Below are 18395 nucleotides of genomic sequence, written 5' to 3' on the forward strand. Positions count from 1 at the left end.
ATGGAGACAAAGTTTATTACGCAGACGACGAGGAGGGGTTTTTGTCGCCGATGAAAATTCGGTGTGAGATATTAAATTATTACACCCTACACCTTGAGCTTAGCATCAATTTCGACCCTCTCGTGTAGAAGTTACATTATACGTATTGCAGAAGCACGAAGCATAAACGGCGCCAGATGGGTTTACATCGGAGTGAATAAACGCCGAGTTTTCACCCCGCATTCTCCGGCAAGTAGGTGTCGTTAAATCGGTGCTCCGACAAAAACCCTCTTCCTTTCTCTGAAAATGAATGTCTATAATCCACCGCTAAACTTTCAACCGAGGCGAGGTTAATCCGAGTGCAGAATTTTCCATACGAAGGAGGAAGACCAAACTTGGGATACCTACTCGACGGTCGAGGGGGGCGATTTGAGAGATTTTATTAATCGTTCGGTTCTCTCTCGACGAGAGGTAGTAGTAAAACTTTTTTTCTTTCTTTTTTTTTTTGCAAATCCCTGCAAGCTCAGTGCGGCAAACGGGAAAAGTTCGAGACGGATACGCTGGGAGGGTGGGTAGGCAGGAAAGAAAAGAGAATAAATTGATTTCCAGCTAAGGAAAATCTTGCGCGGGGAGGCACGAGAGGTCAAGAAAAGACAAAAAGAAATAGAATGGCAAATAAGGCCCTGGAGAAAAACAAACCATTATTTCAGGTCACCCGAACTTTAACTGCCTTCCGATTCGCGTCAAGCTCCGTTGTTTCGCCGTAGAAGCGGCCGGCGGAATTGGCGAGATTTGATTTTCCTCGAGCTGTCCGAAAAAAAATTCCTCCACGCGATCAACGACGAGCGAGATTTCACGGGGTTAGATACCGTCGTCTTGGCTTCCGCTTGAAAAACGGGATACTCGCCGCGGGTCCCAGGACGACGGGCAGTCGGAAATGAGAATTCCCGAAGGACTTGTGTTACCACCGGTAAGCAAGGGACGGCACGGCGTCACTGAAATTAGGATAAAAATTTCCCTCCGCTCGAGGCAGTAGCGACAGGGTCGAGTTAGCATCGATGATCCAGGCTGACGATGAGCCGAGGGCTTGGTTAACGCCGATAGAATCGATTTCATTCGGAGAAGAAGGAAGCACGCAGCCGGATGGGTGTTTATTCAGGAACCTAGGCTACGGTCTCGAGAAGATGGTGGTTGAGATTGAAACCGAACTGTTTTCAATCAAAGTACCTACCTACCTAACCACTTTCCACGCCCTCTTTGAGAGGACCCGAAGCTCTGATTGAAGGGATATACATGCGCATTATATACCGGTCGCCGACTATCTACTTCTAGGTTCGGCTTACCGCAGCTACTCTTTTCCATTATCAGCTGCAAGATACTCGATATTGAAGACCCCGTCTCGGAGGAGCTTATATACCAGACCGATCCCCGCCCCTGCCGCCTTATACTGCTACTTAACTTTTGAACGCGGGGCAAAATTGCATTTGCGTTTACTCTTCGAACCTCGTGACTTCCTCCTCCGCAGACCGCCTTTCTCTCCACCTATTATTGCCTCTTTATCTTTGACATTTCGAGTCTGTCGTCGGAAATTAGTCAGAGAAAATTGCCTCGAGCCGTGCCGAGTGACGGTGAATGAATTTTCCGCAAGTCCGACTGTATATTCTTTGGAATCAAATTATCCCAAGTAATCGTCGATGTTCACGATTGTAAAATTAGCAAATTGTTTCGCATCCCGCGGAAGATGAAAAGGGACAATAAAACGTCTAGGATTATTTGCCGTTCGAACGAAACGGTCCTATAGTCCCGAAACCTTCACCCGCATTGAGCCACCAGCCCCTGGTGGCAATACCGTTGAGCTTTTGTCAGGGCGAGGTGATTTGCGGGAAATGGCCGGCCGAACGACTTGCGTAACTTATGTACATGCGCGTGTATACGTGCGCACGGATTTACAACACCGGTGTAGGTCAGATTTAAGAGGTGTTGTGTGCGCATTGTGGAAAAGGGGACGCAAGGACCTAACTAAAATGTATACCGTGTTTCGCCGGTGAGAAATGCCAGCCGATTTCAGTTTATTAGATTCGCGTATCTCAATGAAAGCGGGGCAATCAATTTCGGCCCGCTCTCCGGGTCCTTAACAAGAATGCCATAATGGAAACGGCGAAGCACATGTCTTACCCGAGGCGTGAAACCATTTGTATTCCCCCGCGCGTCTTCTACATTATATAATAATATAAACAGGCTCAAGGGAGATGCTCCGGAAAAATCAAATCGTCCAAAAACGCTGCACGTATCCGCTCGAGGTTTCTCCTCTCTCACTTGCAGCTGATGGCGCGTCATTTTTATTCCCCGGCTAACCGGATTATCATTTTACACGATACGGGAAAACACGGCAACGCGTAACCGATATTATTTACAGGCAGAGACTTGCGATGTACGCGCGGAAATACGTTGGAAATTAGTACTCGAGGTGTATAATTGGCAAGAAATGACAACAACAACGATAAAAAAAATAATATTAACAATAAAACCACAGGGACTAATCAAGCGGGGCAAAGCAGCGAAGCAAATAAACATTTTCATCGCCTTCGATTCGGCTTTTGGGACGTGCTTTCGAGGATTTTCGAAGCTAGCTGGGGCTTAGCGTAAGCCCCCAGGGTAAATTGCTAGCAAAGGAGGAAGAGGAGGGCCCTCGGCAAGCAGTTCCGAGACTCATGGGTGGCGTGAGCCAATTTATGGTGTAACAAATGCGTTAATTTTCAACTGCAGGGCGAGGAGGGTGATATGAATTGCTTCGTTCAGGAACACAAATGGAATCTGCACTTTAAACATTCGCCTTATAGGCGAGGGCACATATTACATTTTCCGAGCCAGGAATGATGATACGGAATTCAATATTACCAGAGACGGAGAAGAAAAGAAAAGAAGATGAAAGAAGAAAAAAAGAAGAAGAAGAATGAATAAAAAAAAAAAAAAAACCGCTCCTCTCCAAGGGCAACCGATTTCCCACTCAAGAACATCTCGTCCCGGGCAGTCAACCACCGTTCCCGACAGCCGGGACTTTCAAGCGTCTCTTCGAATAGGACAAATTTACACAAACAAGGGAAAGTTAATTGCCTCCGACGCGAGAAACAAAGTGCCGTCAGACGCGTGACGAAAATACCCGTACTCATCGCCGTCGCCTAGAATTGGCTCATAGTTTTCTCGCGTCTCGTGGTTCCGCCCGTAGAAATTACGCAACACGCGTGCCGCGCGGCTCGAGAGATTTTGATTCGTTGTTGGGATGTCGATGTTCCAACGGTCGGAGTCGGACGATTGTCCCGAAAAACTTGTTTTTCTTTTAAACTTTTTTCCGAATTTCCTCTCCTCACGCGACGAACGTTCTTTTCACGAAAAGTGAGCGACCCCAAAGAGCACATCGACATTTCCTCTCCAATGTCTCAGTGGCGCATCTCTCGAGCCTCGACGCAAACAGGAAGAAGGGTAGGTGAAGAGCGTCGCTATCCAACGTTCCTTATACCTGTGTATTATACATATACAGTCATACGGGGGAGCATAGATTCGTGGGGCTGATTTTTCCTCCTCCTCCTCCTCCTCCGCCCCCGGACGTCTCGCCTCTCCTTTGGCTTGTCGTGTTTGCCTTTGAATCCTTTCATGCTTCATGAACAAGTTTGAATTGCGAGAACGGGGCACGGAGAAGGACGGCATTGTGCAGATGAGGAAAGGAGAGACTCGAAGATGAGGAAATGGCAGGGCGGCGTCTTTCTATCCTCGCTTGTCTATCTCACGGTAGACTTGTGTGTATTCCTCGAAGCGTCTCGTGCATTGATTTTTACAATTGCCGGCGCACACACGGGCGCGATCATGCGCGCGTTACACAACCTGGACGTAGGTTTGCGCGTATACGGAGAGGCGAATAAGATGGAAAAACGCGAGGGCAAAGCGCGACGTGCGCGTTCGTCAGGCATGGAAGTAAGGCAGGGTGAAACAAAGTGATGAATTCCTCGGTAAAAAATTCATGAGAAAAGTACTAGCAGCCGCACGACGGAGAGAAAAATCCTCCTCGAGCACTCGCAATGATAAAAGTTTTAAAGTATGTAATCTCATCCTTGTCGAATGAATGGACGCGGAAGACGGGCTTATACCTGCAGTTTCCTGGTTATTATTCTTCCTCAACTTTCGAAATACGGTTCACAAAAATTTCCCCGGTACCGAGATTTACGACTGCTCCGTTCACGTGGGACCCGAATGATTGCGGAAAAAACTGACAGGGAGCGAAGGGCGGGAGGGGGGAGGAGAAGTCGAGAATTTTCGTAATTAAAAACGTCCCGGACAAAGAGAGAGAAGGATATGGAATGAAGGGGATCGATGAAGCGAAAGGAAGCGATACCAGGAGGATGCCGACAAGGCTACGTTTTTTCGTCTCTTCCTACGTTCGTTCGGTTTTTCTTTTTTTTTTCTTTTCTTTTTTTTTTCTCTTCCCTTCTTTCATTTTCTTTTTTGCACGCAGGAAAACGTACGGTCGATTTATTCATGGAACCGTCGAGGAAAGCAATTCAGGTTCGAACTATAAATTTATTACAAACTCGGCCAAGGGCTAGTGAAGCAGATTCCGCGTCGAATACTGCAGGCGCTTGTATGTATACATATATAGGTAGCCACGGGAGTATAAATAAAAAAAAATAAAAAAAAAAAACGTCGAATCGAACTAAGAAAGAAAGAGGAAAATATTCGCGCGGACGTTATATGTACATACATATATATGCGAATCTCTCTATGCGCACGCGAACGGTTTCGAACCAGTTTCGCGTAGGTCGGGGTCGCTTCCACTTCGCCCAGAATAGCGGCCGCTGCTGCAGACCGGAAACAGAAGTCCTAATCAATGCAACCGGGTCATGGTGTACTAGCTATAGGAAATTCCTCAAGTTATAATAACGCCCAAGTTCCAGAATAGAGATTGGAAGGCGAATACAGACTGTGTAACAGCTTGGCCACCACCCCCTCCCTCACCCCCTGCCGTTGCCGAGGAGACCCCGCAGCGTCGCGACGTGGTCCGTAAAATTGACCAGCTGCCTATAGAGGGAACAATTTTCCACTTCAAACTTTACCCGGGAGCATATCTTCTCTCGGAAACTGAGAGAATATAAGACGTGGAGAAGGAGGGAACGAGAATGGAACCGATATCGACGCTGCTTCGCTATAAAATAGATACGCAAGAAAAAAACGATTCTTTATTCAAATATTAAGGATCGATTTTATTCCTTTATTTTTTATTTATCCAACCCGTGATTTCGATCAATTTTATCTCTGCAGAGATAAGATGAACCGACTACATCGTCGCTATTTAAATCAAATAAAACTCCAAAACGACGTTCCCTCCTCCACCTAATTATTTTCACCCGACCCCGTGACTAGTTGTAAAGGAGCAATAATAAAAAGTAGTACTCGGGTATCAAATTATTATTTGTAGATTTTTTTTTTATCATTCTGTTAATATCTATCGTAAATATTTGTCATAGGAATATTTCCAGATATTGACAATTCGACGATTCACTACTGATCTTTTTAGATTTTGCAAACAAAAATATCCGAGTGCCGTCGACTTCGGGTGCGGTATGAGAATAAATGAACGGGAAAAACGCTGACCGATCGAGTATCGGAGTCGAGTAGATTTGCTTAAGAAGGTTTAAGGATCGGGAATTCTTTGAGGGTGGTTTATCCGACGAGGAGGCGGGCGGGCGGAATTATCCTGGGGCTCAACGGCTGCAGTTCCTCGAGTCTTATACGTAGGGTGGAAATGAGCAGTCGTAAATAAATTTAAGTGTAATTGGACAAGGGATCCTACGCGTTAGCTCCGCAGGTTAGCGGTACCTCCGCGTAGGGGGGTGGAAGGGCCGAAGGAAAATAGGCAGCGGCAGAGGCAAAGGGGGGGGGGGGAGGGGGGAGGGCGAAGGGGCCGAGAGAAAAGGCACCTGCGGTAGGTGCAAGAGAGGGCGAACATTTTCGAGCGGGATTCAATCCTAATACGAGACATCAAATCGTTGTTAAACCGTGATGGATAAAACGAGGCGAACCAAGGGCACGGATTCCGCGCACCTACGGCAAAAATGACACGAGATGCCGAGTTGGGGTGAAAGAAGGAAAGTCGAAGTGGAGCGGAGGGTAAAAAACGAGACAAAAGAGCGTAAGATGCTTCCGCGTTAAAGTCCACTTAATCCTAGCAAAGAGGTCGGCGAAAATCCTGATCTACCGCCGCATTCTCGAGGAGCAGCAGAAGCAGCAGCCCGCCTCCTCGTTTTGTTGCAGAAGAAATAGGTGAAAAAGAGGAAAACAGAAGAGAGAAGGAATTAAAAAAGGAAAGCAGAAGAGACAAAAAAAGGAGAACGGACGCTGCAATCGGATTTTCAAGCTGAACTAACATCTACCGATTACGGAAATCATGGAATGTAAGATCAGTCGTGATCGCTTCGTCCGCTTCGGTATACAGCTTGCAAGGTACGCTGGATAAGGTGATAGGGAAATGATTTCCTAAGTGAAGTCTCAAGTACGACTGCAGTCGCCTTGCAGGGAAACCGTCTTTCGCAAAACTACACCGAGAGGTCGGTATTCACCTTCAAAGCACAAGTCTCTGTACCAAAGACGCGGAACCATTTTAACGTGATTAACGACACCGGAGGTGTACAAGAAGACGCCGGAATCGAGTTCGCTTGGGAATAAACTTATCGTCAAACGGTGTGAATTAACCATTCGCTTTGGAAATTGAATCCGAAAAGTTTTCTCGACAACACTGTTGAGGATTTCAGGGGGATGAGGAGCTTCTTATAAGTATCTGGTCGATTTTCAAAAATTACTACGAATGAATACAAGCTCGTCGATATGTGCGTCAACGTGTAGAATATCTACCGCACTCTACGTACCAAGACGAAAAAAATTAATCCGTATAGAATTGAAAAAATGTACAAATTTGAAACATTGAAAAGTCAAATTTTTCTATACTTCGATATATTTCGATTGTTTGCATTCCGAGTCGAAATTTAGCGTGCACTTTAAACCCTACGTAAGACCTCCTAGGTAGGGTTTCAAGATAGTAAAATAGGTTTTATTTCGATACAATGTCAGACCCTATTCTGACGCTAAAAATGTCCGAAACTTCCCGATTTATCAAGTTTCGGCTCAAAGTAGGGTCTGTTTAGAACCTACTTTAACCGTCCAGAGGTTGGGTTAGACCTGCTTGCTCGAAACCCTCCCTTAACGCTCAAAATCCTAACCCGTTGATAAAGGTCCATCGATTCCGATTGATTATGGTTGAAACACAAAAACTACGACTAAAACGTATGAAATCAAATTAAAATCCCAATAGGAATTGGTTCATGCGTGCGTTCAATCGTATCTTCGACCTACAGAAATGGTAGTGTAAGTGATAATTAATAAAATTATTTATAAAAAAAAAAAAAAAAGAAACAGAAGAACGAGAACAACAATAACCAGAGGATTCGCCAAATTTCCTCGAGTCCTCACCCAACTGATCATTCTACATTCCGACCCGAATTCCGGCAGTTTCGTTTGACCTACAGCCCGAGAAGCAGAACCCGTTAATTAGCGGGTTCCAGATCCAGCCAGTCGGGCAATTAAAGTAAAATTATTCCGACGAATCGAGGCTGGGTCATATGGAGAGTCGCGTGGGTGGAGATCCTAACCTGGGCCAACGGAGGCCTGATTAAGATACGCTGGAACGGGACGACGGCACGAGCAGCAAGCGGACATCTGTCACGCACATATTAGTATATCGTCGAGGGGCGGGGGTGGAGGAAGAGGAGTCGGTACTAGGCGTAGGTCACTCACAGCTGTCCTAGGCGGGCGGCGACGAACACGGGGCATTAATCATATCGAGGTTTCCCACCCCTGCAGCAGGCACTCCTCGCCAATAACTGCCGACCCGAAACCCCCGGCCGGCGTCCAGGGTGTTTGTTCGCGATGCACGCACCCTGCGGACTCCCGATCCGCACGTCTCTCCGTCCAGACTCGCGCGTGCTGCCTGCATCCCGCATCCTGTGATACTGGTTGCAATTTCTCCTGCCACTGCCGCTCCGCACATTTACGTCAATCACACGCACGGCTTCCCGGCTGTGCCCGATACTCCGTCGCTTAATCGCATCTCGGCACTTTGCGATCTGCGACCGGCACCGCGTGTCTACTGCTCTTCTCCAATTACCTCCACTTACATTCGCTGTTCGCCGTGTTCATTGGAAAAGAACCAGACCCTGTCAATTTTCGCATCTCAGGCATATGTGGAATATGTCCGCTGTTTGAAAACTCGTAATAATATTGTTATTTTAAATTTACCCAATACTATTCGAACAGAGGTTTCCGGAACTTCTGCGCTAAATTGTACGATCGCAGGAGTATGACGTGACGAGGATGGAGACGCGCGAAGAAGGTGAGAAGGTATTCAGAGACGAGTATATCAGCTGGCGTCCTTTCGACGCAATTTGAATTTTTCGCAGAATCCGCTGAAGGGGGGTGTTTCGTCGTTACAAAAGGCATCGCGATAAAATTTCACGATATTATTTTCACCCCGCCCGACACTTGGGAAATATCCGTTATAAAATACATATTTCAAGCTGAATTTCAAATAAAAGGGGGTTTGGATTTTATATCGGCATCGAGTGAGTCACGATTCCGCGTTACACCCGCATATATATATTTTTTTTTTCATTTTTTGTCCCCATGTTTCTTTTTTGTTCTATTCCCTTCCAATGGCGATCGATTTCGAATTGTTCCTCCAGTATTCAACGGGTGAATAAAGAAAAAAAATAAAAAATAAAAAAAAAAAATAAAAAAAACACGCCACAGAGAACAGAATCAGCGAAATAAGGACCGTGCAACGGAAGTGAAAAGGACCGGCAGGACGAGGTTCAATTATGTAGTTGTCACGTGTTTGCAGCACAATTCCGCTTGTTCGTTAAAGCCCGTTGAAAATTACACAGCGACACCCTGGGAACGGCAAAAATTACCGTCAGGAATTATCCGCACAATTGAAAAGCCCGGGGATAATATCCCGTGGGTTAAATTCGCGTGACTCTTAACGAAATTTGTAATTCCCGGGCACGCGGTGACCCCCGAGTCGAAAGACGGCGGCGGTTCTTTGAAACGGTGACACGTGCTCTTCCTCCGCTCGTCCTTATAGTGGTCTAATATCTGCGTCACGCTCTTCTTATCGCGCCGCACGTAGGGAGACTAACGGGTAAAATACGTAAATGGCACCGGCGGGAGGTTAGCGACTTCCGACCGCGATCTCCGTTTCCTTCGCAAGGCGTACGTACTCGCCGCACTGCCGGGTGCTCGACTCGCAAAGATGCTGATGCTAATTTGCTCGTTAATTTTCAACGCAGGGTCGGCTCGACCGTGTGGAATCGGCTCAAGATGCGAATGACAGAACTAAACCGAAATCATTATTTCGCTTGAGGACCGCGGTTATAATTGTCGCCGAGTTGTCTTCGCCCATCGGATCCTCGTCAAGGAGAAGAGGAAGTCTTCTCTGCGACAACTACGAATAGTTTCATCGTCTCAATAAGTTTTCATTATCGTCATCACCCACTCGCTTCGCAGTTTATACGTATACGTATATATGTACTCCATGAATCGTCTCCTCCTCGAGGAAAACGAGACGCGACGACGGTAACACCGCCAAGGGTGAAGGAAATATAATTACTCCGAGATTATTTACGCCGCTTAGCACTTCTCCTCTTCCTCCTTACACTCGGCGAAGGGAGAAACTTCCTTCAGGCGCCCCGCTGACGGAGTTTCTTCTCCTTGCCGGAGTCCGGGTTTTGCCGCCAACTCTTGCACCTCGGGACTTCTCGAATAATTAAAAGAACGTTGATCACTTTTGTTTACTCGCATTTCCGGGGCGCGGACACGATCAACGCCTCGAGAAGCCGAGGGTCGAAAGAGAAAGAGAGAAAGAGATAGCGGAAGGTCGCCAAGGATGAATCGGAAAGTCGTCGAGCGTTTGCATCACGGGGAAAACACAAAGCGCAAGCGACCCTCCGGCGCTGGACGGAGGCAGACGGAGTGAGTCTAAAATTGGTTGGAAGCTTTAGGCAGTTGGTGTAAACCTACACATGGTAAACCTGACATGAGGTGCCTCCGACCGTGAAACGGGCAAGTCAAACAAATCAGTTAGGCGTTTAATTTCGCCGAGGATATATGTTTGATGTTTCAAATTTTCGTAAGCGAAACGTTTGTCGATCCCGACACTGTGCGTCGATTCGATTTCACGGGTTCGGTATGTACCTTGTTCACGTTCGGCGGCGTGCTTCCACGGTTCTCTTTGGATTAATTGGTATCAAACTGAATTTGAATTTCAACTATAATACGTCAACTATTATACGTACGTACACATACATATGTACAAACCGGCGATCAAGAACCTCACCGGCTGTGGTAAAACAGTGAACTAAATCTGGTCGAGAAAAATCTTTCCACGAATGTGAACATGCGGGAGTTTGCTTATATTTCAGTACCGTTTTTGCTTTGGCCAATTTTATGTACCACTTCATGCGTGCAGCGAAACGCTAGAGAGAAAAAAAAAAATAAATAAAAAAAAGTAACACCGATTTTGCGAAGGTCTGTTTTTCCGATACTTCAAAATACTCGCGACTGATGAAATTCCTGAAAACTTCAGTGTCTGCAATAAAGTTACAGTTTCCTCGTCACGAGGAATGCGGCGGCCGTCGAATCGCGTTTTGTTCGCCCTTCGGAGGTCGCACCGTTTCACCAATTAAAAAAAACGTCGGCGTGTTATCGATGAATTATTATAAACATCGGTGTCGAGGTTATCGTCAAAAAAACAAAAACAAAAAAAAAAAATACCCCAGAATTCTTCCACCCGGTGAATTTTCTTCTCGTAATATAATGAGCTCGTCGTCTCCTTTCCGCGGTTTAGCTACATAATCGGCAAAGCGAGTGTATATAATAACAATATTTCTCTGCAAGGGTGAGGACGGGATGGAGGAGAGTGGAGGGCACCTCGAAACGGGACGCAGGAAGAAGGGTAGCGAGATAAGGGAGGAGAGAAAGGAGGGAGATAGATAGATAGCCGAGGCAGGCGCCCGTCTTTTGTCCGTAGGATGCAGCGGCTGCGATGCAGATTTCGATGGAAATGCACAAAGGGCGAATCGTATCTGGGTCTGTGCACCAACCCCGCGTATAATAACACTACCAACTATACGGGGCATGGTAACTATACGTTGCAGGGTCTTCCGCCCCGACGCACCTCTTTGCAACAGCAGCAGCAACAGCGCCAGCAACAGCACCAGCAGCACCAGCAATGGATCTCGTTCGCATTTAAACAGAACGCGAACGTCGTAACTTCGTCTACAAATAACGTCGACGGGATGGAACGAGCGAGATACCGCCACCTCGCCCAGCCGAGTTCTCCACGAGCCTCTGGGGTAGTACTAACTCGAGTTATAATGAGCAGTTACATTTGCGAGCTGCAGGTTAGGAATAAGCGTTGACATTTTTTAGGGGTGGTGGTGGTGGTGGTACGTATATCGATTTATACTACCGTACGAATTCCAGGCGCACGACGTGAATTTTTCGAAATACTTTCGGTTTTTAAGGTAAAAAATTATTTTTATCACTCAGTTTTGGAATTCTAAAAATGAGTGAGAACGATAAGGCCAGCGATTTTCGCGTCAATATAACGCTCGCCTTTCTTCAGGGTTCGTGAAAGGAGATTGACGTTCGTAGGACGAGAAGCTTCGGTAGAAAGATTTAACGCCGAAGTTTCGATCAAAATCGGTAATGAATATTAAAGAATTAGAAAGGGGAAAAATCGCGTTAACGTCAATCTAATTTCGTTCGATTCGCCCCTTTTTTCTCTTCGAACTTCCTCACCTTCGTCACTCGATATTCACTCAACTTCCCAACGAATGAGACGGCATTTTATTATAGATTACGAAGAGAATGGAAAGGGGATGTGGGGGGATGAGGGCGCAGCATTGTTCCACAGTTCGATATTAATACACGAGTTATAAACAACAAAGGAAGAAGGAGGAAATAACGGCGTTCGGCAAACTTGATGTTTCTGTATCAAGTCGGCAGCTCGTTTAATGATTCTTATTGTCATCGATTGTCTGAAGCCGCATGATTAATATCTTAGAACTAGAGCATCGGGGTGAGTTGGTGCATATATAAGGTGTTGAAGGTAGGCACATCAAGCTTGGTTTAATAATTCACAATCAACCGGAGTGTCGAGTTTACTGCGAGGGATTATTTCCGACGTTTATTACAGCATACACACATATACATATACAGTACACACAACGAATAGAGGGCGTTAATAAATTGAACTAATTTCATTACAGAAAATTTACACTTGTCTCATCATCCGTTTCATCGCCTTCCCTCCAACGTTCAAAGTGTCTAACGAACTTGTAATAAGTAATAATTAACATGCTATTGTGTTTAGAAACTGTCGTTCCTAACACGTGACCTCCCCAAGTTCCCCCTTTCTCAAACCCTCGTCAAATTCTCCCATCGATACTCACTTGTGTAAATATCTAAAAATCCTGCAAACCTGCGGATGAATTTCGCCACCTGAGAACGCGAGGGCTTCGTTACATTTTGTACTATAATTAGATTTCCATCTAATTTTTTCTTCACCACTTGCAATTCTTTCCTCTTCCTCCTCCCTCCCTCCCTCCCACCCTCCCTTCCTTATCCACCTTTCCGGAAGTGCCGCAGCCCAGCGCTCAAAGTCGCTTCGGTTTTACGTCTAGAAACGCGTAGCTGCGCGGAAGAACGCAGAGCAGAACAGAAGAGAGGGTGGTTTACCACGTTAGGTATACAGCCTGCCTGCCTGCCAGCCTAAAGTGTAATTTAATCTTTGTGATGAAAGAAAGAGAGAAAGAAGAGTTCCAGAGGGGAAGAGGAATGAAAAGGGAAATGAGAAGGAGAAGAAGCAGCGGCGGTGAAAGGCTTTGGAAACTTGAATGAAAGTAAGAAGGGGGAGGGGGGGGGGGGGGTCGGAAAGCGTCCAGGGATCTGGTCAATCCAATTCACCGCAAGTATTTTTTAAGCCACCTCTCAAGTTTCTACCTACCTACCAACCTCTTGCGCTTTGCTTCATTCCGCGGCTCGTCTTTCACTCTTGATTCTACCGGACTGTTCGCACAGGCGTTGAACCCGCGGCTCCGACGGGAGGGTAGAGCTGGTATTTTTTTTTTTTTTTTCAACCTTTTTTTTTCCTTTTCGGGTAAGGAAGTAAAAATCAACTCTCCTACAGCCCGCGGCATGAATGCTGATGGATTATTGCATGTCCCGGTACCGTTACGATATTCCACTCAGTCGCGACAAGGGAGGACCGCCCTTACATTTTACCACGCGTTTTTAATTCGGCCGGGTAATAAAATAGGAATGCTGTTGCCCCGCGGCCCCTCGGCAGCGATACCCAAGGAATAAAGCCGCCAGCTGCGACTCGAACCTGGATGGAGGATCAGATCACAGATTTACGATCCAGGATATCTGATGTACATGCTTCTTCCTCTTTATTGGACATACGCGATATATCGACGCACCGGCCATTTCGGAGTGCCGATCGTTTCGGGGAAACACTATCGCTCCTGATTAGCCGGGGCGCGCGTGACGGTTACGCGATCGATATCACGGACAATAATATTCGGGAAATGTCTTTTCCGCGAAAGGCGAATAATCCTCACTCCCAATCATCCTGAGAGGTTGAATTATCAATCGTATATGCACGTCGGCGTCGAAATGACGCGAACGAATCCATTGAAAGGAAGGAAATAACGGAGGACGAAACGTAGGGAATTATTTTTCGACACACGTCGCGATCCGCTCAAGTATCGGTTAAGTAGTAATACCTACAACCGTTGGAAAGGGGTGTGTAGATTCGAGTGCAATCTCGTAATGGCGGTGAACCAACCTATTACCAGGCGACTAATATAACGGCGCCCATTCGACCTGCGGAATAATAAACGCGATGGATGTACATATACATATACGTACGTATGCAGAAGTCCGAAAGTCGACATGTTGGAAGTCACGAGTTAAAGTGAGACGTACAAAGGCGATGAGACTTTACTTCCAACAAGTTTTAAAATCGTGCCACGAATGAAACTGATTATTTGACGGTTAAGAATGAAACATTTTTCCGAAGCTGTCGAAGTCACGAACATACAGACAGGCAGACATATCGTTCCAGATTTCCAGCAACGATTCTCATTCAAAATATTCCCTCGTCGTCCTCCTAATCCACGTCTCGATCACGATGTTCGGGCGTCAGAGATCGAGAGCCTCGACCAGGTCCGGTTGAAAAATCACTCGGCATCAGTTGTCGTCGGTCGAGGATCCGCAGAGATAGCAGCTCGGTGGTTTTAGATGGACGAACGGATAGCGGTGACCAGCACGAAGCCGGCTGACTAGCCTCGAGGAACAAAGGAGGCCTGATACTTAATTTACCGGCTCACGAGGTGGAACAAGGCTCCCCGAAGAGCCTGTCCGTCCTTCTGTCAGTCGTGTAAATATTTAACGGACTTACCAACAAGTCAAATCAGCCGTGTCCACCTCCCTCGAGTCGTCCTTCAGGCCCGAACCTTAAACCCCAACGTCTGCGTGTGTTCCACCAGTGATCGATTCGTGATTCGCCATTTCAAACTGCGAAACTTCCGACTCCTCGTTCGCCGATCACTCGCAAGTTCGAAGCCGAAGTATCGACGATTCATCCGGTGACGAAATCAAATCGTCGCGTCCCCCAGAAATGCTCCTCCGTCGACGAGCGTTTGAAAATCGACGCAATTAGCCGAAACATGGCTGCCACTTTGCCCCCTCGGCCCTTCTTCGTGCCAATCAGCCAACAGCACGGGCACAATTCCCAACGACGTAAATCCCGCGCGATTCCGGCTCATTAACAGGCCCACCAATGGTCCGTGCGACACTCCCGATCCACTGTGAGTACCAACATCGGATATTGAATTTGATTGAAGTTTGTTCGCGGTGTACTGTCGAATACCCATTCATTTTTCCCCGCGATGCTCGCTGTCCTCGAATCGAGTTTCAGAAGTACGATTAGGTATACAGCCTGCAGAGTTTCACCAGCATTTTTTAGGAATATGCTTAAGAGGCGAAACGAAAATCGACAGATTCGATACCAAGGTCTTTGGCAATTTGCGAGCAATGAATTTCTAGCGCGATAAGTAACGTGAAGAGAATTTCTATAACACGCTTTGCTCACTCAGCGTAGCATCAGAGTTTGGTACAAGGTTCGAGACTCCCTACGTCGAGGCGCAAATTTATCATCAACCAAACGGCGATTCGGTAGAAGCGATTTTGGGATAACTGGATGATCGTTGTGACGAAGAAATGAATCGAAGGGGGAAATAATTCTTGAATTATTACGACTCGTCGTTTTCAAACAAATCAATTACAGCCCTTGTGCCAAAAAGTGAAAATGAAATACGAAAGTACGTCGGCGACGCGGATCGATTGAGGTTGGAAAAATTTAATATCCACAAGTTGACTGATTTTTCTCAGGGTTATTTTCACTTCACTTGTTAGTGGTATCGATTCGATTCTATTCGGTTGCCGCGCCTGCGGGTTTCGAAGAACGAGGCTTTACGATTGCCACTTGATTCTTATCGCAAGTTTAGCTCGCCTCAAGTACTGCTTACTTATTTGGTTGTCGGCTCCCGGAAAGTGCGTCTTGAAAATTGTAATTTCCTTTATGAACGGGCGGCCGAAATCCCAGCCTGTCAGAGCGGAGAATATATCCGATTGTGAACCGCTTCTCGTTTCCACTCGAGTATTCAAGATTTTATTAAGCTGGTCCTCGTCGCGTTTTCACTCCAGTTGTGTCGCCTAAAATGTCGATTCGTTTTCCGCGCCACGCCGCGTATAAAGGCAAAGAATTTAATACCCCGCAAGGAGATTGCAAACGTTACGAAAACTCCTGCTTTTTTCTGCACTCGTAGTTCTTTTGTAGACTGTTTTTTTCAATATTTCCCACCAATTTTTCTTTTTTACTTGGAGTAATTAAAAGATTTCAGCCGATAATTGCATACCGTGTCAGGTTACGAGAAGGGCGTTTCGTTCGTAGTCGAGTATTCGTAACTGCGATACAGGGTTGCAATTTTATTGGAGAAAAAAAAAAAAAAAAAATAACAAAAACAGATAGAGCACGAGGGGAAATGTTTGTTGCCTGTTGACAACAGGAAAGATTGTAATAAAAATAGACACCGATGCCGGTTAGAAATTGCCGCATCAATGCTAGGAGAAGAATGACAAATGATTATGTTTTACATTAAGGGTGTAGGTATCTGTGGGTTCAGGCATGGAACGAAAGAGAGAGAGAGAGAGAGATTCATAGTCGGAAATTATTAATCATCTCAATATATGATGATAATAATAAAAATACGAAAATACCTAGCTCGCAGTTTTCCGAGGTTCTAACTCATTTCACGTCTGGAACTTGCATCCCCGGTTCTCTTACTTCTTCTTGTTCTTTCTTCTTCATCTTCTTCTTTCAGGACCTTCGGACAATATTCCATCCGTCAACAATACAGATGACAATGCTGCCCGGGAGTTTCGCATCGTTTCGAGAAAAGCTCTATTCCGCGAACTCGGGGAAAGGAGTAAAAGCGCGCTTGCGTTATTTCCACGCGATCGTCAGGCGAATTCAATCCTCCGTAGTTCGCCAGCAGCGTGACTATTTGGCTCGGACTCAAGGGCCCGAAACTCGGTAACACACGACGACGATCACACCGTGTAGAACACCTACGGTACTCTCATTTATGTTATGCAACTTTCCCGCAACTACGGGACACAGCTAGTACAATAAGGCAATAGGCGCGACGTAATGTCCTGCAATTTCCAGGCGCAACGGAAGGCCGGAATGTCCGTAGGATATGCAACGGCCATGAAGTCAGCCGCGCTTCTCCGTCCCTCGGCGAAGGTAATTCTTTCGCTTGGTGAAACTGGGAAATTTATATTTGATTCGGTCGGCTAAATTTATCCCTTACTTTTTCACTGCGAAGCTGAGCTTTACAACGGCGTATCTGATACGCTGCGCGTATATCCGATGTCTTTCCGTACAAAAGAAATAGATACGACAGCGGCGAACCATCAAATATTCAGGTCCTCGTGTTCGTCCGCTTTCTAGCCGCTGACGTAACCTCGTCTCGCAGAATAACACCGAAAGTGGATTAATTGCGTGAACGGTGTGAGAAACGCCTCGGAACTTTTCGTGGCTCCAACTTATACGCGTCAAAATGAGATCCGTATCTCCTCCTCGTGTGTGTCTCTATCCTTGTTTTTCATCCGGAGTTTCTGCGTTCGAAAATTCGTGTGTCTACAATTCCCGGAGTGGATATATCCGCGATAGAACGAACGAAGAAATCCTATCCGTCAGCAATTCATTTCCTTCGGAGAATCATTCTCGATATATACGATTTGATTGGTCATAATATTGTTTCGATAAAACACACCGTTACCCAATGTTTGAGGACCAATTTCATCCAGATTGGTTTTTCCGGGCTTTGCCGGCATGAATTTAGTTGAATGAGGAAATCCTTGGATACCGTACGTAAGAAGGACGAACTGTATCGAATTTCGGTTCAATATTTATACGATTTCTTCTCAATCTATTAATCGCAAAGCATCGATGACGCATTACTTTCACAGTACTCTGTACGTTCGGACCCACTGACGCCTCTTGGAGGGCCCGAGGGCCTCATCGGGTTTCGACGTCTGGGTTTCAAAGGCAACGTGTGACTTGAGAAAGAGCAGGGAACCATGTATCGTCGATTTACGATGTTTAGATAAAGAAAACCCCCCGGTCCTCGCTAAGCCAGCTAAAAAATTCTAAGAAAAAAAATTAAAAACTCTTCATGGGAAAGAGAAAAGTGTCTCTCCCCTAGAAAAAGGCGAACCAATAAAGTTCGAGAAAAAAAAAAAAAAAAACTACCCTTTCTACGTAAGCAGGACCTGCATGTCACTTGATTGAAAAGAATCTAGTTTTTTAGTTGTAATCAAACCAGAATCCAGTCAACATCAATCATCCACAACAAACACATCACCAATTCCATACATTGTACATTTTCTACCAATAACTAAAAGATTTCGCGAGTAAAAACAAGACGTATCGGAGTTTATGGATTACAAAATTGCGTCTATTTAAAACCGAGTTTCGTTCGTCCCCTGACGTGGATTCCGTCGACTAGCCAAGGACGCATTATCCTCGAAGATCAGAGCGGGGTTCGCGTCTTCCTTCCTTCTTCCCACGTTCGGTGTATACATTATTATACCCCGAACAGCAGGTTGGAGGTAGCGTTAAAGGGACCAGCTTTCTATTTACCCGGTGACTATAACGCAGGAACTTTGTCAGGTTCAGAGGC

The 18395-nt window shown here is 46.0% G+C and overlaps 1 protein-coding gene across 5 annotated transcripts in view; it reads right to left on the reverse strand.

Annotated features, from left to right (window-relative positions):
- The window catches only part of LOC124185472 (leucine-rich repeat-containing protein 24-like), a 172668-nt gene that overhangs the window by 25883 nt on the left and 128390 nt on the right, over positions 1-18395 (reverse strand). The gene's annotated exons all lie outside the window — the stretch shown is intronic.

Source organism: Neodiprion fabricii, chromosome 6 (assembly GCF_021155785.1).
Source record: "Neodiprion fabricii isolate iyNeoFabr1 chromosome 6, iyNeoFabr1.1, whole genome shotgun sequence".
NCBI lineage: Eukaryota > Metazoa > Arthropoda > Insecta > Hymenoptera > Diprionidae > Neodiprion > Neodiprion fabricii.